Source organism: Schistocerca serialis, chromosome 4 (assembly GCF_023864345.2).
Source record: "Schistocerca serialis cubense isolate TAMUIC-IGC-003099 chromosome 4, iqSchSeri2.2, whole genome shotgun sequence".
Classification (NCBI taxonomy): domain Eukaryota; kingdom Metazoa; phylum Arthropoda; class Insecta; order Orthoptera; family Acrididae; genus Schistocerca; species Schistocerca serialis.
In genome coordinates, this window is record NC_064641.1 from 180,053,505 (window position 1) to 180,079,695 (window position 26,191).

General features: G+C 41.7%; 1 non-coding gene across 1 annotated transcript; it reads right to left on the bottom strand.

The window, feature by feature from the left end:
* Positions 1-7,553: 7,553 nt before the first annotated feature.
* Positions 7,554-7,625, bottom strand: Trnat-agu (transfer RNA threonine (anticodon AGU)). Its single transcript has one exon. It is a non-coding gene; the product is annotated as a tRNA-Thr (tRNA).
* Between the last annotated feature and the right edge of the window lie 18,566 nt (positions 7,626-26,191).

Consider the following 26,191-nt stretch of genomic DNA (forward strand, 5'->3'; position numbering starts at 1 on the left):
TTCTTCACTCAGGGAGTTGGGTGTTGTGTTGTCCTAATCATCAACATTTCATCCCCATCACGTGCCGGCCGTTGTGACCGAGCGGTTCTAGGCGCTTTAGTGTGGAACCGCGCGACCTCTACGGTCGCAGGTTCGAATCCTGCCTCGGGCATGGACGTGTGTGATGTCCTTAGGTTAGTTAGGTTTAAGTAGTTCTAAGTTCTAGGGGACTGATGACCTCCGATGTTAAGTCCCATAGTGCTCAGAGCCATTTCAACCATTACATCCCCATTGCCAAGCAAGTTGCCGAAGTGGCGTCAAATCAAAAGACTTGCACCCGGCGAACGGTCTACCCGACGGGAGGCCCTAAGCACACGACATGTACATTTATTTCGCGGTTAAAGGGGTCAAGGCAGATGTAGGTCCGAAAACATTCCCTTGTATTGGCTTAGATTGAGCTCGGAACCCAAGGGAAGCACGGCCTACAGAACGATCTTGTGATGTCACAGTAGTTGCTTTCCCCGACACATCACGAACGCTCGGCTGTGCCGGGAGCAGGCGCGATACCAGTATGTAAATGAAAAAGTACCCAATAAAGTACTTAACATTATCATATGTTATCAACCGCGTGAGTCTATTTAAACGTGGAGCTACGAAGTATTAAAGTGGCCTCAAATAGTAACAATGATGGTCGCTGCAACTCGCAAGAGCTCTAGGACACTACTGTGGCGTACGCCACAAGGGCCTTATATTTCTTTGGCTCCGACTGAGCACGAGTGACGGCACAATGAGTACGATTCATATATAAGGGAGAGACACGGTACGATCACCGCAGGTCATGGTGTCGCCCATGACGAATAGTGACATAGGTACACTGCACATGTCGAAAAAGTCGTAGACTTGGCTCTGCATACTCTGCGAAAATGTGCACTTATGCATACTCTACCTCTTTACATTTTAAGTCTTGGAAGCACTGTCCGCGGATTAAATAAACAACTTTTGCTATCCCCTGAACCTGCCAACATTTTCACGTAGTTCCTCTCCGTTGTAGGGCAAGTTACACAACGGGATATGCACTCCCACATATTCACTATTTGGAGTCGCTCTGCCTCACTAACAGTTCGCGTAGTGATTGGCTGAAAGCATCTTAATAGCCAGAGAGAATGCAAGCATAAAAAAACACGCGGCAGTACTGTACCATTTCACATGGCCGAGGAACGCTACAGCGAATGATTAAGGATGTATGAGAGATAGATATAAAATTTTAATTATTATCTAACGAAAAATCAGGCTCCCATCCTCTGAAACTTTATGTTAACTTATTTGTGTTGACCCTTGAATGCGGCACATATTTCCCAACGGAAGATCTATTGGCGGTTACCTAGGTCGTAGAACGTAGCATTCAGGAAACGTTACGCCTCCAAATTCACCTCCTTGAAACGCTATAAGTGCTGCCACAAAATGATTTCTTCATTCGAAGCAAGAAGAACTCTGAGTGCCATGGTAGACGAATCGGGTAGGAGGAAGGGGGAACAATATAGTGCAATGGAGCAATATATGTGACTACGTTTTGTGTCTGTGCCGTATGAGCTGCGGAGTTTTCGTCGAGCCAAACAACCCCTGTTGCCCAGCATCATTCAACACTTCGTACTGACAGCCTCCTCCTGTAATATAGACAGGAGGCCGCTGTACCTGCTCCTGTGACGGTTTGACCCTTTCGTGCAACTGTTAGCACCACACTGTGGTATTAATGTATTAATTATAAGCTGAAATGACAAGACATGGGATCGACACATGCATGTAGTATGGATGGCGGTAGTATCGCGTACACAAGATATAAAAGGGTATGTGCAATGGCCGAGCCGTCATTTGTACTCAGGTGATTCATGTGGATAGGTTTCTGACGCGATTGTGGCCGCACGACGGGTGCTAACAGAATTTGAACGCGGAATGGTAGTTGGAGCTAGACGTATGGGTCATTCCATATCGGAAATCGTTAGTGAATTCAACATTCCACGATTCACCGTGTCAATAGTGTGCCGATAATCCAAATATAAAGGCATTACCTCTCACCATGGCCTTCACTTAACGACCGAGAGCAGCGGCGCTGTCAGCGCTAAGAAACAAGCAGCCGAAATCAATGTGGGACGCACGACGAACGTATCCGTTCACAAAGTGCGGCAAAATTTGGCGTTAACGGGATAGGGCAGGCGACCGACGCAAGTGTCTTTGCTAACAACACGGCATCGCTTGCGCTCGTGACCATATTGGTTGGATCCTAGACGATTGTAAATCTGTGGCTGGGTCCGATGAGTCCAGATTTCAGTTGGTAAGAGCTGATGGTGGGATTCAAGTGTGACACAGGACACTGTGCAAGCTGGTGGTGGCTCCATAATAGTGCAGGCTGTGTTTATATGGAATGGACTGGGTTCTCTGGTTGAGGTAAACCGATCATCGCCTAGAAATGGCTATGTTCGGCTATTTGAGACCACTTGCAAACCATTCATGATCTTCAAGTGGAATTTTTATCGATGACAATGTGCCCTTTCACCGGGCCACAGTTGATGACATACTGCACAGTTTGAGAGGCTGATTTGGACACCTAAATCACCCAATATGAATCCCATCGAAAATGTACATGCGCAAAATCCTGCACAGGCAACACTTTCGCAATTACGGACGGCTACAGAGGCAGTATGACTTTTTACTTGCGCAGGGTATTTCCAATGACTTGTTGGATCCTTGCTGCACTACGGTCGCAAAAGGAGGTCCATCATGATATTACAAGGTATCTCAGACTTTTGTCACCTTAGTGTTATCAGCAAATCCGGCAACGCTTCGCAGTTGTTAAGGTTCAAATGGTTCAAATGGCTCTAGGCACTGTGGGACTTAATATCTGTGGTCATCAGTCCCCTACAACTTAGAACTACTCAAACGTAGCTAAAATAAGGACATCAAAAACATCCATGCCCGAGGCAGGATTCGAACCTGCGACCGTAGCGGTTGCACGGAGTCCTACCACTTGTCTTTCTCCATTTCTTTCTCGTCCCCCCCCCCCCCCCCCCTCTCTGTGTATCACCTGTCTCTGTCTCCTTCTCTCCCCTCTCTATGTTCATTTCCTCCACCCCCCTCTCTGTACTCATACCCATCTCTCTGAGTTTTAGCATTGTTTATTGTTGTTGTAGACGAAACTCTGACTTGGAAGTGAAGTAGCTTAAAATCAATGTTAAATTTGCTGGGACCATTGGTATATGGAACAGAAAACTTCTAAATAGGCGTGTAAAAACAATGTGGCGAAAATTTTCGACAAATAAATAGGTCAAGAGCTATCAGATTATCTGTTAAAGCTTTAAGTACAATGGTTAAGATCTTTTCGAGATGTTTGGAAACGTAAACTAAGTCGGTCAAGCAGTTTTCGAGGTTTTTGATAACAACGACTTGTCTTTATACATGGTGTACGGAAACAGCCGTTACAAACATCCAGGAAGTGAGTAAGTAGTAATAAAAATAGGAACCGATGTCCGGAAAACGCGGTTACAATTCAGATGTGTAACGCGTCCACGTCCACTAAGGGAATGAAAACAGTTGCTTGTCCTAGTCTGCAAGTGTGACGTTTACTACGTGAGACGGTCACCGGATGTCACGTGAAGTGTGCGCAAAGTTTAAGTTACGAGACTCCTGTAGAGATAGAGGAAGATGTGCTGGCACGAGTTCTGGCCTGAAGATAGACACCAGGTGGGATGGAGAATGTGTACCTGAACATGATTCGTTGGTACAATGCCTGTAACATCGTTGCTGATCGCCACAGCGAGCCGCTGTTGTGCTGCATCAGCTATGTTCTGTACGTACGGTATGCTGGGTTCTTCTTTGTTTTGGAATAATGTAAGCACCCCTAATGATTAAGTGTTAATACAAACAAATGTGCTATGGGTTCTTGTTCAAAAGGTTATGTACTGACCCACTATACAAGTCCTAGAAGCTTGTAACGGGAGTTCCCGAACACCCTGTATAATACTATGAATGTATTATAGATATACGGAGATGATAGGTGCCCAGCTACTGCAGATATTTGACATGGCTGGAAACCAGAGAAGAAGATTTCGTTGGTAAAATTACATCAAGATAATGCGTTCATACACTATGAGAACGTCGTATAAATTACTCCGGTTTGTTAATTATACAACATTACTACATTACACTGTATATTACCTGTGAGTGCTGTCTTCGAGAGGTAATTGATTTTTCTATCAGTGTAAGTGTTCGGTTTCTTGAGAAGTATTACAAAAATGGCTCTGAGCACTATGGGACTTAACATCTATGGTCATCAGTCCCCTAGAAGTTAGAACTACTTAAACCTAACTAACCTAAGGACAGCACACAACACCCAGTCATCACGAGGCAGAAAAAATCCCTGACCCCGCCGGGAATCGAACCCGGGAACCCGGGCGTGGGAAGCGAGAACGCTACCGCGACAAGTATTACAGCCGGCCGGTATGGGCGAGAGGTTCTAGGCGCTTCAGTCTGAAACCGCGCGATCGCTACGGTCGCAGGTTCGAATCCTGCCTCGGGCATGGATGTGTGTGTTGTCCTTAGGTTAGTTAGGTTTAAGTAGCTTTAAGTTATAGGGAACTGATGACGTCATATGATAAGTCCCGTAGTGCTCAGAGCCATTTGAAGTATTACAAGTAAACGCATGAACCGTTTAAGACATTTATACGTGTTCTTCCAGAGACGATGACCCTCAATATCAGTTCCCAGCATAAGATACACAAGCGGTCAGAAATGAGAGCAGATTTGCGCCTGCGCAGTGGGGAGGATGTCCTCCCGTAAGGCGATCCTCGGGGCGTGACGGCTGCCGCAGCCGACTGCTCAAGACCCGAGCTGCTGTCGCGGTCTGCCTTCTCCGCTTGCATTCACTTCGGGTCACCCCTTTCACGTGGCCAATAAAAGTCGGGACCCTATTGCTTTATAGAAAGGTATACCTTACATGAAACGTCATCGTACTTCATTTTTTGCTCCAACCGATTTCTCCTCGGGTTCTAGTAGCCTATAGGTACAAGGTGGACCAGGATTACACTTAGTAACTCTGGAGTGCAATCTTCAGACCAAAGACTGTGGCTAATTCGTTTCTCCACAATCATCTCTTCCAAGAGTGCTAGACCATCAAGACAGGAAAGAAGATATCTGTCAGCTCTGACAACTGGGTGAGAGGTATTGGAAGAACTGAAGGTGTGAGGGTCGATCGTGAGTCGCGGCTAGATAGCCCAAATAGTAATAGCACTGGCACCGGTGAATTACAACCCAGGAGCGACTTACAGTAGCACACAAACCCCCAGGAAGCTAAAGAAAACACTCGCACCATCCGCTGCAAAGTGAAAATTCATTCCCGATGATAAAAGAAAATTTAATTTAATCAGGAGCTTCCAAATTCCTACATGATCAAAATGCTGAGTATTTCGATAAAGATTACGACGCCCATAGCAGTCAGTCAAGTAGTAAGGCAAGAGAGCGACATCTTTATTGTTGGACCTGTACATAAAAGTGTTCAGAAGCGGCAAAAGACGAGCCAAGTAGGAGCACACTTGGTGAATAGCGCTGTGGAATACCAGGTGATTACATAATAGGGGCGTAAGTTCTTATGTTTCGAAATGCCGTCTACACGTAAGCCGGAAAGATCTCCAAACTTTAAACAATGGCTCTAGGCCTGCAAACAATGGAAGAATGGGGTTAATACATGATGGTGCTAGAGCACATTTGGGTCACATTGAGATGAATTACACGAAAGCCACCATAACGATTGAGTAGGCAGCGGTTGACGGTTGATAAGCTCCACAGTCTTCACGGCCCCCGAATCTAACTATTTGCACTATTATCTATGGGTCGCCTAAAGTTATTTATGCGGCAGACATTTGTAATGGACGGAAACTTCACTAAAGATTAATGAAGGCCTGCGAAAATATTCGATGCAGTGCGGCAGTGCTGAAAATGTGCAACAGTCCTTGATTCGATGAGGGCAAATTCTATAGTATTATGTCATTACTATCAAGAAACAAAGGGAAATGTTTGTGACAGTTTTCGGTGAATTGCTTTGTTGGCATTCCGGTGCAGCATACAGTTTTAATCCGATAGGAAGAGTGTTTTTACCCGTTCTTTCGTACGTTCATTCTCGTTCACCTAGCCAAACGTAACAATTATATGTGTCTGACCACGAAAACAGTATCCTTGTCTAAACGTAGCACTTACTTCGTATGTCATAACTATCCAACTAATGTAAACAAATGTCAAATCTAAACGTGTCTGAACAACACCACATCACCATCGAAGCAACAACGATCGTTTCAGTAAGCAGACTTGTGTTGGATACTGATTTAAATTATTGTTAGTATCACAGTTTAGCTCTTGGCTATCATCTTGAAACACTCTGAACGTAAACGTCAAACATATAGGGAAAAACCAAAGATTTTCCGACTTCTTGATGTTTTGGTGTGAGAAATATGCCTCAAAGGAAAAGTATTGACTATACAGGCTGTTTAAGGAACCTGTAACATAATGCTACAGGAGGTAGTATTGATCAAAACAAGAAGTAGAGTTCACTACAAGATGTAGAGTTCACTACAATGTTATATACTGAAGTCAAGAGCTGTTGAGATTTGAAGCGTTGAAGATACATAGTTCACAGACTGCATTTTGTTTGCAAAAGAGGCAGGATTCACAGAAGACTGCATTGCAAATTAACACAGTAAGCACTTGTGGACAAATGCAAATCTTGGAGCAATCATGGAAGTGAGTCACTGTGATCGCTTCAGTGTCAATGTACGGGCGAGAAGTGTCTGTGACACATTCATGCCGCAGGGCCACTCACTTTAGTAGATTAACAGCTGATTTCTGCACCATAAATTACCAGAGATTTAGGGAAACGTTACCCATACAGAAAGACGAATGTGGTTTATGCATGATTTGGGCACCATGCCATTTTCTACTGATCGTTTCATGGGCGAGGGATTGGTCGAGGTGATCTGGTAGCATAGCCTCCCAGTTCCAAAGCCGTTATATTTCTAACGGTGGGGACTTTTAAATGCGTTAGTGTGTGCTCAATCCATCCACATATGCAGCCGTTACAAGAGAGTGTAACCAATGGACGTGATGCAATCTGAATGGAGTCAGGTATATCCGTAAGAGGGCATGGTTCACTGCAAAGAAGGGCTGAAGGGTGACAAAGCGTGGTAACCACATGCACCACTGCCTCTAATGTGTGCTCTTAGGTAACAAATGGGAATGAGAGGATAGATTGGCTCTTAATCGGTATTGGGCTCAGGAAGTATCATTACAGGAACTTTTATTCACCAATATTACCTACTGTACAAATATGTGACACTTTTATACATCCTGCGTACTTGAGACTTTTCCTCAGTTGTATTTAATAAGGAAATGGTTCATAGCAAGCATCCACAATTACCAAATAAAGATAGTATGTCAGTTTCCTAAACATAACTCCACAATAATCCTGAAAACGTCAATTATTAAAGTAAATCGTTGATGAACATTTGAAGACTGTAGCAACGAATGAAAATTTGTACCAAGACCGTGATTCGAACACGGGTCTCCTGCTCACTAGGCAGACATGCTACCCACTACGCCATCCCAGCACAGTCGCTTTGCACAGCTGCAAGAGACTTGAAAATGACTTTGGGACCACGTACCCTCATTTGATTAAATTGTTGATGGTTTACAGCAACCAGATACCAACTTGTTTCAAGTTACCTTATTCAAAAAATACCGTTACTGGTTTCGATTTTATACAGTTCATCGCCAGACGGCTCTCATGCTTTCGTCTAAAGAAATGTTGCGTTCCTTTACTGGTGAGTTTCGTGGAATCAACGCATCATATGATTTGACGAAAACATGAAAGCCGTCTGGCGGCGACTTGAATAAATTCGAAACCGGTAACTGTCCTTTTTTAAAAAAGTAGCCTAAGACAGTTTGTTGCTGGTTGCTGTACACCATCAAAAATTTATTTCACATAACAGCCACTGACTCCAACCATGGGTTCTTTTGACCATAATGAATTATTAAACTGTTACTGAAAAACTAATAGTAGTTTTATTTGTTTTTCTACCTTTTCCTGTGGCCTACGCTGCTGTCTCTATCACTACAAAAATGATTTATCCTAAAAAATAAAAAATAAATGTGAAGACGACACTATCCACTGCTCGGATCAGCACTTCATGTAGCAACTGCACTGCGAGTCTGGCAACTCCTTGATCCAATTTTTAAACGGCGTTCTAATTTTTAATTTATTTTTGATTTAACTAAGCAAATAAGAATGAAATTAAGTTCAGATCAAAAGAAGTGATTATACCAGTACTGCCATACTCTCTGTCAAAACAAACCATGTGGAAAGCACAAATACAGAATACCGTTTGTATACAAATAAAACTTGATCTGTAGTATACACAGAAACTAACCACTAATCCAGTTAAAGTGTGGCTAGATTACAACAGCGGTAAAATTAAGCAAGAGTGTGAGGACTCAGAGAGCGTGTGATTGGATGTACAAAAATGCGAGGTTATGTGGTTTGTAAGATGCATATCCACAAAGGATTTCGTATGGTAACAATTTTTGCTTTCGGCAAGCTTGAAAATGACAAAATTTTGAACCTGAAATCGCAATAAATGTTTTAAATATCCATAAGAGGAATGACTACATTCAGTAATTTCAGAAGGGGTGTTGACCCAGTAGTCTTAAAAATTTTGTAGAAGTTTGTGGACGGAGATCACTCTGAAGACAGTTATAAGTTCAACATCAATCCTCCATTGCTCATTGGTGATCTCGGATACTTGACGTGTCTCCTATAGTTTTGCTAAAGGCCCCTGCAGCAATTTTGTACATCGTAAATGTATTGGTGTTATTTGTCATGATGATGTATTCGATATGATTGAGATAATTGGTTGGCCGAGTGAATATCGTACCGCAATGCAGAATATAAATGTCAAGAATCGTTAACTGATAAGCGGTATCAGCTTCCACATCACAATAACGCCGTGAGGGGATTACCAATATCATTTCCCGTATCTTCATCACGCAGCTTGAGGTAGTGTTTCTATCAAGTTATTGTAGCTCCGATATGGGATGAAAAAGTTATATCTATAAAATTAACGGCTACTTAAAGATTCACGAGAATGATTATATTTGATTCAGCCTTTGAAATGGAAATCGCGGTGGTGAAGTAGGAAATATTTTATTAATGGGGAATATTAAAGTTCATGCAATATTAATTCCCTAATATCCTGCAGAAAGTTCATAAATATGTTAAGGTGTTCTTCAGGCGAAGCTCCATTTGTTATTTCAGGTACTATTAAAGTACTCGCTCTTTAATATGAACACCGAACAAATCATAGTATCAACGAGTTCTTAATGAGTACACGTAAATTAGAAGTGCATTCAGCTTCTTTCTGATGGAACGAGCAAAGATGAACTTATTTTACGGTTATCAAGAGAGCCCGAAACTAATGTTTTCGAGAGAATTTTTTTTCCTTTATTACTGATCATTTTATTTCCCCATATGGCAGTACCCATATTGCTGTTCCTCAGCCATATTATGTTTAAAATATATACATATAGTATGAATGCCTGGGGTCTGTTCTTTTGGGCACGTCCAAAAGAACAGGCACTAAGACCAATCCAAAGCTGCGATATCGATTATGTAAACTGAAAGTGGACAGGGGAGAAAAGAAAGGGCCAGCTGCATCGGGACTTCCTGCGGAATCACCAGCGGCGAGAAAAAAATTGTGGCAGACTGAGATTCGAACCGGGAATCTCCCTCTCATTAGGTAGTTGCAGACTCTGGCATTCCAGCAGGGGTCGACGTAATTGTGTATCCGCACTGAAGGCGGTGGACTTATTGTCCATCGAGACGGATCAATTATACACTACTGGCTATTAAAATTGCATTCACACAAGGTTGGCGCCGGTGGCGACATCTACAACGTGCTGACATGAGGAAAGTTTCCAACCTATTTCTCATACGCAAACAGCAGTTGACCGGCGTTGACTGGTGAAACGTTGTTGTGATGCCTCGTGTAAGGAGGAGAAATGCGTACCATCACGTTTCCGACTTTGATAAACGTCGGATTGTAGCCTATCGCGATTGCGGTTTATCGTATCGCGACATTGCTGCTCGCGTTGCTCGAGATCCAATGACTGTTAGCAGAATATGGAAATCACTATCAGTCGAGATAACAGGCATCTCATCCGCATGGTTGTAACGGATCGTGCAGCTACGTCTCGATCCCTGAGTCAACAGATGGGCACTTTTTCAAGACAACAACCATCTGCAGTAACAGTTCGACGACGTTTGCAGCAGCATGGACTATCAGCTCGGAGACCATGCCTGCGGTTACCCTTGACGCTGCATCACACACAGGAGCGCCTGCAATGGTGTACTCAACGACGAACATGGGTGCACGAATCTCAAAATGTCATTTTTTCGGATGAATCCAGGTTCTGTTTACAGTATTATGATGGTCGTATCCGTGTTTGTTGACACAGCGGTGAAGGCACATTTGAAGCGTGTATTCGTCATTGCCATACTTGCGTATCACCCGGCGTAATGCTATGGGATGCCATTGGTTATACCTCTTGGTCACCTCTTGTTCGCATTAACGGCACTTTGAACAGTGGACCGTACATTTCAGATGTGTTACGACCCGTGGCTCTACCCGTCATTCGGTCCCTGCGATATCCTACATTTCAGCAGGATAATGCACGACCGCATGTTGCAGGTCCTGTACGGGCCTTTCTGGATACAGGAAATGATCGACTACTGCCCTGGCCAGCACATTCTCCAGATCTCTCACCAAATGAAAACGTATGGTCAATGGTGGCCGAGCAACTGGCTCTTCACAATACGCCAGTCACTACTCTTGATGAACTGTGGTATTATGTTGAAGCTGCATGCGCAGCTGTACCTGTACACGCCATCCAAGCTCTGTTTGACTCAATGCCCAGGAGTATCAAGGCCGTTATTACGGCCAGAGGTGGTTGTTCTGGGTACTGACTTCTCAGGATCTATGCACCCAAACTGCGTGAAAATGTAATCACATGTCAGTTCTAGTATAATATATCTGTGCAATAAATACCCGTCTATCATCTGCACTTCTTCTTGGTCTAGCAATTTTAATGGCCACTGGTGTATGAAAGCGTTATGTGTGTTCTTTCGGACACCATGAGGAATCCGCAGCTGTGATAGATATTAATATATCGCTTGGTGTGTGTTCTTTCGGACCTGTCCAAAAGAACAGAACCACCCATTCATGTAATCGATTCGTCTCGATGGGTAATGAATCCAACACCGCCAGTGTGGACGCACAAGTACGTCGGATCTCCTGCTGGAATCTCAAAGTAGCGAGCGTGGAGTGCTGGGATAGGGACAGAAGGTAAGTGGAACCAGATAGAAAAGTGGGTCGATCGAGAGGAGTTCCGAGATAGCCTGCACAGTTGCGATAAACACTGTGTCCGATAGCCCAGTGGGTAATGCAACTGCCTAGTAAGCGGGAGTTCCCTGGTTCGAGTCCTGGTCCAACTCACATTTTCACTCGTCGCCACAGATTCCGCGTAAAAGTCCTGATGCTACTATTCCTCTCCCCCCCCCCCCCCCCCCCCCGCCTTTAGTTTACATAAAATACGTACACGTTTTTTGACATTTAAGATATTAAAGTTACAGAATTATACCAAAATATAGACTATGCTTTTATTATAAAACTAAGACGATGACGGTGACGAAGACGATGACACATCTGGGAAGTCCCTGGGCGTAGTCTGGTCGGCATGAGAGATGTGGGGTACATCTACATTTACATCTACATTTATACTCCGCAAGCCACCCAACGGTGTGTGGCGGGTACAGGATGCTACAGGTGAATGGGTCACTGCGTCTGAGATGTCTAGGAAGGAGCGGGGCGGTCATGTTGGGCTGCGAAGCAGAATGTGTAAATTAAGGCCGTACGAAGATGGGCACGAAGATGGGTACGAAGATGGGGAGAGTTTGTGGGAGATAGCTGTGAGACGGTTAGACATCAGGACGGATTTCTCACTCAGTAAAAGGACGTGTGTTGAAGCTTCCTTGAAACAGGATGAGGATAGTGTGGGGGTGGAAATACTGCTGGACATATTGGTATAGGCAGGGCAGAATGGCCGTACCGAGGCCGTGGCGAGACTGGCAACGCCAATGCCACAAAGTGGGGACATGATCTAATTTATTAATTTACATTTGTAGACATTCTGAACCAAAATTATTGCAAAAAGGTATTATGAAGCGTGTTTCGGTATTTTTCCCTTACACTTAATCCTTCTGGGAGGATTATGTAAGTAAATGAATATACAGAACTAAACACCATAGGTTATTGTTATTATTCCAGTTTCACCTGTGTTGAATTTTATTCTTGGCATATTGTGAACATTTTATGTTTCTATATTCAGTACTTTTTGAGATCACAGGAAGTTTAGAACAAGAAAAGTAGTTCTGAGATAGTGAGGTTGAAAGTCCTTTTAATTACAAACATTTATACAGACTAACCGTTCTGATTCCTTCGTGCTCTCTTGCCTGCTCTATATTCTGTGTCTTCATCAGCATCACAGTCACCCAATGCTTGCCTTCTTTACGGTCCTGCTTCTTTCGTTATTTACTGAACAGTAAAATCTGCACAAAGCGCTTCCAGTTCTGACAGTCCTCCAGGTGTGTTCTGCCCTACTCTCACCGCTAACGTCTCCAGAATCTTCAATATTCTATAGTTGCCACCTTTAAATGTTATTACGGTATCACATATAGCCAATGTTTAGAATCATTAGGTCAAAAAAACATTTTTATGTGTATGGCACCACACAATATTACTGACTAAAACATTCACATTTGGAGTCTTCCACGCAAACGTTTCGTTAGTGGCTCTGGATCTGCCAAAGCTTTGAATGTAGGTTTGATTGTTACCATTATTGTTAATGGAAGAGACTGTTTATGTGTAGATGCATCTAACTTACCAGAAAACTCAGCCTCCCAATACTTACACCGAACTCTTTGGGACTTATTCACTACAGAAACATAATTCACGTTATTTACAATTCCTTCAATGTTTACACAAATACAGACGTAAATTCTGATCGTAAATTCTGATCTCATATATCTGGTACCTATAGATTTGCATTTCTTTTACACTTAGTCATTTCATGTACTTATAAAAGAACAATATATGCAAGTACACAACAGAAATCGCGGGCTCGCAGATAATTTTCTATCAAACGAGTGCCGGAAACAAAGGACTGATTTATTTATTCGTAACTTCGAAGTTCGTGAGACCTAACAGTGGCATCAAAACAAGACAATTCACAGCCTTCTAGACTGGGTTGTTCAATATTGGTAGTGTATAGGATGTGGTGAAACTTGTCAGTCACATGTCCAATTTAAGAATATTATTTGAAGGTCTTAAAAGTGCCTATTTTTAGCGTATGATATATCAAAATGATCAGGTCAATCGAAAGTACATTATGGAATAGAAAGCAGAAAAATCAGATTTCGTCAAATCTGGCATACAATCTTCCCGTGACCAAAGGCTTCCCATATTTCCCCATTTCTGCCAAGTGAGGACTGGAGTGGAACTGTTTAACCTACACTGCTTCAAAATATCTGATAGAATAAAAAGTTAAATAGCAGAGAGATATCACGTATAAAATGTACCACACCATTTTATCTCACTTTAATTTTCTGTTAGAAAAGCGTTAAATGAGAGCTCTGTAACTTATTTTGTAACATGTGCAGCAGATTTTGGTGCAGATATAACAGAACTATCGATGTATCAGAGCTAGTTAATAAAGTAGTTCGTTTCAAATTGCAGTAGAAAGAGACCATGAAGAACACTGACAAAGTTCCCAGTTAGATATTTTGAATTTCTTTCCCAGATATGGTTTTAAGATGTTTATCCAAAAATCGAAATAGCTTTGAGAATATTTACAATTTCACGACAGTATAAAAACCTACTTAAAGTCGAATACAGGTGAACAATTCTCTCAAATTCGACAGAATGCGATACAGTTGCTAACTGGTTCAGTGGCATTATCAATAAGCTTGCTGCGATCATAGGAAAGAAATGAAAAGTAAAATTATAATAAGAAAACAATTCCTTGATAAGAATGTGTTGTTAACGCTTAATTGAAGATGTTTTTTTTATTTTCTGTTAAGAATTCGTACACTCCTCATAATTTAAGAGAAACAGATAAAATCTGTTATTTATTGTACATCATGATAAAATCGATGTACAGTAGCTGTCACAAACGATTAGACATAGATTTTGTTTTAGTTTCAGTTCTTTTAGAAAATCTGTTAGTCTGTAATTTATTGACCACAATGATACATTTCATTTGTTGTGTGTAATGTTTTTCGTCTATGTGGCTCATTTAAGTAATATTTTTCTATAACGTTTCGACTTCATTAAACCTACCTTACAAATTACAAAATTTCCTGTAAGTATTTACAAAAAAATGCAGAAATGTAGTTTTTGCTGGGGGTGAGGCGTGGAGGGGTGGAGAGTGGGGAGGACTTGTATGGTAGTTCTGCCAGGGGTACAGCATCACCTCTGTACGGTCTGCTTAGCAGATGGGTAGAAGTTCAGATCTTCGAGTTTCCTTTGTATAAGACATGCGAACTGGTTCGAGGAACCTGTAGAGGGTAGCATTACTGTCATAAACTGTTTCTATCTTAATTGACGGACTACTGAACTACATCCTGACTGAAAACCGTGAGCAGCATTAACGCGAGTGAGTCCAACAATAGTTATTAAGTGGTTTTTGGAGCTCGTAGGCACAAATTTTTACCATATTCTGTAATTGCGACTCTGAATCACCATCTGAAGACAATTGTAATAGAGACAAATAAAAATATTATCCGCGCCATTCGTAGATAAATGTCTCTCACAATTCTGTTCAAATTAAAAGGAAACTGAGGGCACTTCGCTGGCCATTTGCCGCCTATGTTCTATCAGTATTAAACACAAGTAATTCGATTTTTAATTAATGTCACTGCTACATGGAATTGAGAAACGTATTTTGATTATATTAAGATTTTAAAGTTTAATTTTTCTCTTTTCCTTTGTAGATTCTGAAGAGGAACTATGGCAGTACCAGTATTAATTGTAAACAGTCAACAAGTAAGCTTTACTCATAGACATTCAACAATTTGTATGTTATTTCCAAGACTCCTTTGGAGCGATTGATTGGTGCTATGTTTTCGGTTACCTTCCTGTATTAAGGATTACGTGTTCCATTCTGTGGTTCGACGACTGAAGAAATCACCTTCTTGGATGCGCCGGTTAGTGACATTACCTGTTCTCAATGCCTAGGCTGTAGTCAGACAGGTTCATGTAGGCTGATCTTTTCACATTTGGTTCCTCCGACCGTTGGGCAAGTCATTCATCTCTACATTATGCAGAAAATTTGATCCTCGGTTCGGCCAGAAACCGAAAACCCATCACCGGAGAGCTATATACCGGTATCTTTATTGGGTCACCAATATTGTTGGCTTAAACGCAGAACTTCAACATAGATTCTTCATCCAATTGATAACGAACATGTAAATATGTTCTGGAATAAAACAAGAATACTGAATTCCTCATGAAACCGTAATTTTTTCTTTCATAATAACGCTTTTCAACTTTATCATTGTTAAATTAAGTTCGTACTACTGTATGTTTATAAGAAAAGAAATGATATTGATTGGTAATCTGTCTCACAATATTTCAAATATCCTAAAAAATATACCCTATATTATGCTAGAAATCTACAAGACTGGCAGTGCAGTAACTGTGTAACAAGTAATTTAATAAAATTCCTTATTTATTTTGCCCGGAGTTGTATAAATTCTGCTGCGGATTGAACACTGCCAATCGACACGATTAAATATTGTTTTATTTAGTTGCATGAAATTCACTTCCAAACCGTAACTAACATTATACGGCCGAATGTATTTATTTCAAATGTGTCGGGCAGTTTCACGCATCCATTAACGTTACACGACAACGTATGAACCGTGAGAATATTGTGCATGATGCGAACACAAAAAGCCACTCGTAAACGACGAGAGCGCATGTTGCACAAAATGTGGCGCAGAAAGCCCTTTACGCGGAAATAAAAAGGCAGCTTTGAGAGCACAGATGGGGTCTGTTCCACAGTCGAATTCCCAAACACATTGTGTTGCAGCCATGGGGCTCTCACACCGGATATTTGACGACGAAATGGCTAAATGCCTTTTGTCGACATTCGAGTCAAACATGAACTGTCTGAAAAATCGTGCCTGAGAAGAGCAAAGCTGAAGGAAAAAGTTGAACAGGGGTACTACTTTTAACACTTCTTTAAATAACAATAAGTTCTCAATGTAAAGACCTATTTATCGTAATAAAGCAGGACGTGCCACAAGCTTTTGTTTGAAAATTTATGACAGTGCAATTGTATCTGCATTCCGAAAACAAGAAACTCCAAATCGCGTCGATCATTCTAATTGCTTCTTACACTATTGTTAATCGGGAATTGCTCAAGAGTCAATAAAAGAAACCTGCCGCTACAAGTCCCATTTTTTTGTGTTTGGGTGTTGTTTCATCACCCTGATCACGGCTTCCTTTCTGCTTCGAAGACAGTCATAACTGGTGACACAGCATTCAGGCTGTGATAGTCGACGGAAGACAGGCGCTTTGTCCCGTCAGCGGTTTGGAGCCGGTATCTGAATATTGTTAGCTAATATTTGGAATCACTCTTAGTGACGAATTGCGCAAAACAGTACCCACCGCGGCCTTAAATGGAATGACCACGTAAAGCAAATAGTAGAAACAGAAGATGCCAAATTAATACTCATAAGAAGAATCGTAAGGAAATGTAGCTAATCCACGAAATAAATGTCTTACAAGGCGTTTGTTCGAACGGTTCATCAGTACTGTTCACTATCTGGAATCGTTACTAGGTAGAATTGATGCAGTATATTGAGAAGATCCAACGAAGAGCGGCTACGTTTCGCCACGGGATCGTTTAGTCGGCGCGAGAGCGTTGCAGAGGAGCTCAACAAACTCCAGAGGCAGACGTTACAGGAGAGGCGTTGCGTATCACTGAGAGGTTTACTACTAAAATTTCTAGAGAGAGCTTTCCGGGAAGAGTCGGACAACGTATTATTTCCACCCACACACATCTCGAGATGACCACGGTGAGAAGCTTACTGAGAATCATTCTTCGTAAGTGGAACAGCGAAGGGCGATCAGTTATTGGTGCCAGAAGTACCCTCCGCCGCACACAATTGGGTAGACTTCGGAGTATGATGTATATGTAGATTATGTCAATTAGAATACATTTGGGGCTGCAGTCGCCAGAAGATGCAAAGCTGTTACCTGAAGGACTATGACGTTTCGAGTTTCGTGTTTTGCTGCCTGCTGTTGTCTGTTCTGGTGTTTAACGTGGTATGAGTTCAGTGCAAAAGATGTTACATTTCATACTATCAAAAGTAGCTTCCTGGCTGTGGTTTTATCTCATTAAGGCCGGCCCGTGTGGCCGTGCGGTTAAAGGCGCTTCAGTCTGGAACCGCGTGACCGCTACGGTCGCAGGTTCGAATCCTGCCTCGGGCATGGATGTGTGTGATGTCCTTAGGTTAGGTAGGTTTAAGTAGTTCTAACTTCTAGGGGACTGATGACCACAGATGTTAAGTCCCATAGTGCTCAGAGCCATTTGAACCCATTTATCTCATTAAATTAAAGGAAAAAACGATTCCGAAAGCCATGAAAACCAAATACGTTATTAGTTAATAAAGTGGCAGAAAATGTAGAATCATCGTGTTCTGTGCCAGTAGACTGCAAGTGCGCTGATTCACGTAAAGATGCAGTGGCATTTTCCACATTTTATTTCCATGAAATCAAGCAAACAATTCATTATTTTGTGAATACGTTTCAGCAGTGCTCGAAGAAACGGAAGTGCTATTTTCTGACAGTAATGCAACCGAAGAACCAACACTGAAAATGCAGTAAGGATCGTAAAGGTCAAATATTCAAACACGAACATCCAGATAAACTACGATATTTCTTAATCATTATAGTGATAGGAGTAAGCTAAATGAAAACACTGTATAGTCCAAATATTTAGTGATAGGAGTCAGCTAAATGAAAACACTGTACAGTCCAAATATTTACTTTTAACTGATTTTATGAAGTTTTGAAAAGAACCGTTTTAGTTTATTACAAGTGAGTGGTATATTAATACCAGAGCAAACGAAATTGAAAGTTCTGTGTAGGTTACGTTCAAAAGAAGGACAAACGAGCATGCTAAATTTATAACCATTTTTCTGCCCGCATTACACCCTACAAGGGTAATATTTTTCTTTGACATCACGCTTGTTTCTTGCATTTATGTTCGCTTGCGCAACAACAGGACGACAAATATCCTTTATGTGGACTAAGGAAGGGAATTAAATGAAGTACTTCGATGTTGATGTAACGCCTGTTCCGCTATGATTGCAGTAAGTCGATGCCTTTTGTAATGAAACATTCCAGAAACTATGTTTCAACCTCAGAAGTGATGTTGTTGGTTTGATCAGCTCTGACAGATTAAGAATAGACTCAAAGTGAAAAAGAATTGGAGTTTGTAGTCAGGTTTTTCACATTTCAGTTCTACGCAGACCACGTATCACCTGAAAACTTCATCTTACCACTACATCTCTTATTACCCACTTTTTGGTGTTGTTAGGCCATGAATGAAAAGCAGTGGTTGAGAAGGAAATGGGACAGGGTTGTACCCAATTCCAGATGTTATTCAATCTTTACACTGAGGAAGCAGTAAAGGAAGCACAAGAAAACTTTGAAGAAGGAATTAAAGTTCAGAGAGAAGAAATAAAGATTTTGCGGTTTACTGATGGCAATATAATTCTGTCAGAGACAGCATAGCACTTGGAAGTGCAGTTCAGCGCTATGTACTGCGTCTTGAAAGGAGGATATAAGATAAACATTAACAAAAGCAAAACAAGAGTAATGGAATGAAGTCGAATTAAGACAGGTGATAATGTGGAAACTACCTTTGGAAATGAGACAATAAAAGTAGTAGATGGGTTTTGCTGTTTGGGAACTGACGGTGGCCGGAGCAAGGAGGATATAAAACATAGACTGGGAACGGCTGAATAAGCGTTTCCGAAGGAGAGAAATTTGTTGACTTCGAATATAGATTAAAGTGTTATGAAGTCTTTTCTGAAGATATTTGTCTGGAGTAGTGTGGCCATGTATAGAACTGAAATATGAATGATAAAATGGCGGAAATGATGTTTATGTTGATCTCTTTCCAGTTTTCTGAACATGTTCCGGACCTCCCAGCACCGAGGTGATGCAAAACATTTTTTTTCATGTGTGTGGTATAATATTCATAGACAATAATAACTTTTAACGGAAGGTATATCGGCTTAATTTAGCACGTTACAGTTACGTATTAGAACTGTACCTGTTAAAGGAAGTGCTGTCCTTGCAAATCGATCTACTGCTGTAATCCTCTCTGTATATATGTTTTTAAATGTCTCTAAGACCTTCGATTAGTATGCAATATGTCGCCACGTGGGATTAGCCGAGCGGTCTAAAGCGCTGCAGCCATGGACTGTGCGGCTGGTCCCGGCGGAGGTTCGAGTCCTCCCTGGGCATGGGTGTGTGTGTTTGTCCTTAGGATAATTTAGGTTAAGTAGTGTGTAAGCTTAGGGACTGATTACCTTAGCAGTTAAGTCCCATAGGATTTCACACACATTTGAACATTTATCCAATCTGTCACCAAGTATCCGAAAATTTTCAGCCCCAGTTTATCAGCCTTGTTAACGAAAGTGCTGTACGCAAAGCATTTAGAGCAAATTCTGTTGCAGCAAAAACGCAGTGACATCCAGTTCCATCTCCCCAATAGTTCCGTCTGGTGTAAATGAGGGGTGCTTGATCTTAATGTAGACAAAGGCAAAGTATTGCACTTCGTGGAACGTAAAGGCGTTCTTATGCTTCAAAAGGGACTACAGGATTAATAAGTCGCAATTAGAGTCAATCATGTGACATATGTATACGCGCCTATCTATTGTAGTGTAAAACCTAGCCAGACGCTGTCATTCTTAGACAGAGTCCTTCGCCCTATAGAGAAATTTCCTCTCACTAGAGTATCGGTAGACATGACTTAGAGAAAGTCCAGCAAGTCAATTACACGGAGCCATTACGAGGCGTGTTTTTTAAGTAAGTTCCGTTTTGAAATTAAAAAAAGACGTGCTAAGATATGGGCGTCCTTCGGTCGTTAATGAAAGTTTGGTGCGGTAAGTGGACAAAAAGGTGAGAGAAAACAGACTCTTTACGATTTCCTCCTTGCGGGATGACTTTCCTAATGGTTCTCGTAGTGTGGCATTGTAACCGAGCACTTGAAATGTCGAAAATTGTGCGCACGTTGGGTACCGAAAATGTTGACGGATGTGCACAAAACCAAACGTTTAGACAGCGCATTGACTATCCTTTAGCGGTACCACAACGACGGTGATGATTTCTTAAGCCAAATTGTTACGGGCAATGAAACATGGGTGGCCTACGTCACACCAGAATCAAAGCAACAATCCATGGAAGTTGAGCAAGGGCATCGTTTTGCTGCAAGACAATGCCTGTCCGCATGTGGCGCATCAGATCAAAGATCTCGTCACATCTTTTAGATGGGAAGCTCTAGTTCATCCTCCGTACAGCCACGATCTTGCACCCAGTGACTACCTGGGAGGTCAGCGTCTTCAAAACGATGACGAAGTCAAAGTAGTGGTGATGTAGTGGTTAACAAGTCAGGCGGCAGACTTCTATGAGGAGGGTATTCAAAAACCGGTTCAACGTTATGACAAGTGCCTCAATATTGGCGGACATTACGTAGAAAAGTAGATTAAGGTACAGGCTTTCATGTAAAAATAAAATTATTGACATATCTTAGCATCACGTCTTTTTTAATTTGAAAACGGTACTTACTTAAAAAACACGCCTCGTTCGACTGAGAGATGACAGCTACATCATCGTGAACGGAAGTAGGACTCGATGTTCTGAACAGTCAGTACGCTCCGGCAGTTAAAACGTATTGCTACTGCTGCAGTGATATACTTACATAAAAAGTAATTCAGAAGGGAGAGGGAGGCTGCATCATAATATAGAAGAGGCGGGACACACCAAATTTTGAAAGAATGTAAGAAAGGAAGACACTAACTGTTACATGAGTTTCATGAGAATGCGTCACGATAATGTTCATTGTTTGCTGAAATTAGTGATTCCAAAAATGAAAGCGAAAGAGAAAACTATTCACTAACTGAAGCATTATTCCACTGTTTTGTCGCATTGAGGAAAGACCGTCATGAACTTCATCAAGAAATTCAAATACGCTCTTTCTAGCTTCGTCATATTTAACACTGCTTTTTCTGTTGCGTATTTCGTATTTCTCAATTCATTTTGCCCCAGCTATTGTGCAGTTTTCTGTTTAACTCTTCTAAAATTGTTGCAGAGCCTCTTGATAGTAGCTTCAACGCTGTAGTTTTCAGTCCCTGTTCCTATATTCTGGTCGAGATGCTGCAAATTTCTAACTTCTGCCCCATAAAACTAACCAACTATTGCTCACATCTCCAAAATATATCCGAGAAAGAAATTTACGGTATTCGCTGAAACGCAAGTGAAGTGACATAAGGTGAGATCCAGACGGCCAAGTCTTTGGAAAGAATAGCATTTAGCATTTCTGGCGTATTTAATAACAGCTTGCACAGAGGCATACAAACATCCCACCAACAAACGTCCAACGGATTCCAACCAAGGGACGTTGGAAGTGAAAGCTGCGCTACATCTTGCCTCACACTACAGACACAATACAGCACAGACAAATGTATGCTTTAACTGAACTTCTGGCGTAGTGTACGGTAGCAAAAATAAAACCAAATCAGTGCAGAACTTGATGCTGGATATGTTATTTGCAAGTTAGCGGCGAAGATCTTCCGTCATCCACTACTTCCCTCCGACTTTCCAATTTCATGTGGACTGCGCCGTGCGATGAGGTATTTTATCCCGGAGCTGAGCCGGGCCTGTGGCTAAGTCACTCTACAGCGCGCCTCTTCTCCCACAGGACACACTTCTGCACCTAAGGCCTTGCTGCGGAGTTTGGGGGGCCTGCGGGGCATTGCGGCCTCGTAGTCTCCCTGAGGCGTGCCCGGGGAGATCAAACAGCTCTGCAGAAAAGCAACGGGGCTTTAGGGTCCCGTCCGGCCAGAAGTTTTCATCTGACCTATGACGTTTCATTTCTTGTCCAGCAAGCTCCCCTCTGTGCTCGTTCCTAAGAAATTCTGATTACCTACGTGATATTTATTATTATCATCATGTGCTGTACTGTCATACAGACTCATCAGTGGTGTCTCATATAATTTATATTTTTTGATCTTTTCATTACGCATTCGATTATTACATTTACACTTACTTTTATCACACACGCATACACAGTGTGCCGAAAAACTGATGATGTCAGGACATGGTAGCTGACATCTAATCGAGTTGAATTTGCCAAATAATGATAGATCGGAATGCACCGTTGTGACTGCGTGACCCTAAACAGTATTATGTCATGGATGGGAGCGCGGAAGTCAACACCTAGAAGAGCTGATCGCAAAAATTTTTAACCATTGGGTACTTAACAGGGGCCTTTCTTACCTGACAACCTCCTATTTTATGAATAAATGAGCCATAGCTTAGATAGTTTTAAACAATAAAACTACATCAGGAGATAATTCTGTTGACCGAAGGCATGTACGTAGAAATGCAGGAGCGAATCAGGATGTTAGGCTTTTGACTTATGGATAAACATAATGACTGTAGAAAGATTTCCACAAAGTACTGCTACCAGGCGACTGGTTGCCGTTATTTGTGGAAACCTTGAACCACCCCAGTCGCAGTCTTCCAGTTTTATAATGAATTTAACATCCACAAAATTTTCACAGCATCATCCCAACTAGCAGGAAGGCAGATCTGATGAAAAGAGATTTTTAACCAAGGAATTAAGGCAAGAAGTTATATATCTTCATATGGAAAAAGAGAGTGAACAACTTATGCCTTCAACACAACTGTCTACAAATCATGTCACGCTGTGGAGTTACTCGCTAAAAACCGAAAATTTGTAAACACGAAGATTGTCAAAAAGAAGATGTCTCATGACAAAACGTAGATTAGACACAAAAATTAATCAAGTATGCAGCAAATGCATAAAATATATTTGCAAAAACGTGGTAATTATGTGTAAAGTGTAAGCCTAGAAAAACTCAATTTTATTAGATGGTTTTCATACACTAAAATGACGGTCACAGTATCATAATAAATCAGTATATATTAGAAAAGTAAGTGTACAATGTGCATGCTGCTAAAACTCAGAAATCAGGCGAAAAAGCGAAACAGACGAAGAGCACCCTGAGAAGCAGAGAAACAGAAGAATATGAAAATTCCTTGGTAGTAATATTCACCGCTACCACTAATGGTATGGATGAGAAGGGGAGACGTAAAAATGTTCGAAAGATCGAAGACGACCTCTTGGTACTTATTTTCTGTATTTAGTTGACTTGGAAGGCTTTCACAAATATGAAATACAATTTGTCTCTTATTTTTGCTGTTCATTGTATCAACCAAATCGAAAGAAACTGCACTTGAGCTTGGCAGTAATTAACACTACACATAAAATAAACATCTTCTCTAGACTCGTACAGCTCAAAACAGCAGAGAATTAGGGATATATACGCCCAATGTAAGTCATATATGTTCGAAATCTCGTCCTATGCCGATGGCTCGATTTCAACGAAACTTGGTGCATATATTTCTTATTACTTGGAAAGAAATATTACGTGGTTAAAAACCACCAAACTCCCATTGGGGTGGGTGTGGATGTGATAATGGGGCGACGGACTGAGAAGGCGAAGGATGACGTGGACGGAGAAGGACTGGAGGAGATGGGGAAGGAGAAGATGAAGTGAGAGATGATGAGAAAGAGATGGGCAGAGAGAGTGGGAGAAGGGGGAAGAGAGACGGAGGATAGGAGGAGATGGACAGAGACGTGTTGGATCGATACAGGGCTGAGTAGGTGATGGCTAGAAAGAGGGGAGGACATGGACAGGGAGAGGGAGGAGGAAGTACAGAGAGAGAGGGGAGGACGACGGAGATGGGAGGGAGAAAGAGATGGGCAAACAGAAGATTGGAATAAGTAAGTACCATGGCAACGCATCTAGTACAGGGTGATTATAATTAAACTTTCAAAACGCACTAGAAATAATACCACTGGTCAGAATGACGTCAAATTGCTACAGAAAAACGTATGGCAGAAGCAAAAGAGGTGTGAAAATTGATCAATAGATGGCGCTGTATGTGTCAGAACATGTAAAGGAAAACACCTGTAATGCGTAAGAACCACTGAAGTCCTTATACACATTCCGAGTACACGGCTTTTCTTCCTTTCGCGTCTGCGACGTTCGCCGTGACGGTCTAATGCAGGATCGCGTTCTGCTTGTAAAGCTGTATTACAAGAATGGTGACTGTGCACATATCGCTCTGTAGAAATTCCGGGCACTGAAGGGTTTGAAAAAAGGCGTTGGTCCGATGACTGCCTTGGGTCTGGAGAAAATGATTCGGAAATTCGAAAAGAAGGGTTCATTTGGTGTGCAACTGGGTAGAGGGAGGAAACGAATTGATTCGACGTCAGTGGAAGCAGTGATTACAACAATGCAGGAGGAGACAAGTGATGGTGTGCAAAGGTTTAGTGAGCGGAGAATTGCTCGAACATTGGACATAACCGTGAGCACGGTGAGTAAAATCCTATGAGACATCCTTTTTTGATATCCATTCAAAATTACCAAAGCACACGAGTTGCTCTGCCAGCAAGAGAGACCTTTGCTTTGAATTTCTTGCTCGCATGGAAGTGGACAATGATTGGCCATGGAAGATTTAGTGACCTGATTTGATCCATTATAAATGGTTCTGAAAACCTGCGACTCTGAAAACAATACGTTTGTTTATAACTCTTCTGCTACCGGTCACGATTAACGTTAATTTATTTTTCGCACGCCGTTTTTCGGTAAATGATTCCCATTTTCAAGTGAGTTTTCTGTGTTTGTTATGCCATTTCTATGTGATTTTGTCGATGTGTGAGAGTCTGCTTATTTCGTTTACTGCAATATATGAGAAAAAACGCGATTTTTGTTGGTTATCTACCTTTTTGTGAAGTTAGTGGCCACTAACCAACTTCAACGGGTCGTGCGCATTACTGGTGTTTTTATTTACATATTCTGACAGATACAGCGCCATCTATTGATCAATTTTCACACATTTTTTTCTTCTGGGATTTTTAGTTGGTTGTCGATCTTTTGTGAAGTTAGTGGCCCTAAACTTCACAAGAAGATCGACAACCAACTAAAAATCACGTGCTTTCTTATATATTGCAGTAAAGTCAGTAAAATGGAGCAGACTCTCACACATCGACAACATCTCATAGAAACGGCATAACGAACACAAAAAACGCACTTGAAAATGGGAATCATTTCCCGAAACGTGTCGTGCGAAAAATTAAATAAAGAAAATCATGACTGGTAGCAGATGAGTTATTTATAAACAAACCTACTGAAGATTTAGTAGACAGACGAAGCCCACTTCCATGTGACAGGATATGTCAATACACAGAACTGTCCAATATGGGCAACGGAAAATCCACGCGCAAATCAACCAGTACCACTTCATCCTGAGATAGTCACTCTGTGGTGCGGGTTTACTGCATCATTTATCAAAGTGCCGAGACAGGTGCTTCCGGTCCTGTTTCCTGTACCGTCACTGGTAAGTGCTACGAATGTCTTTTGCGCAACCACGTCATTTCAGCTCTCCAACAGCTTGGATGTGTGGATGGGATCATTTTTATGCAAAATGGCGCACCTCCGCACATGGCAAATCCAGTTAAGCAGCTGCTGGAGCCCCATTTCGGAAATGCTAGAATTATCAGCTTTCATTTCCCTACAGCCTTGATCTTAAACCGTGTGACTTCTGGCTCTGGAGCTATCTGAAAGATATTTAGCTGCATTGAAGGCACGCATTACGCAACATATTCTGAACGTGACCCCAGAAACCCTTCGATCAGTTATGGATCATGTTGTTTCTCGATTTTTACTTGTTGC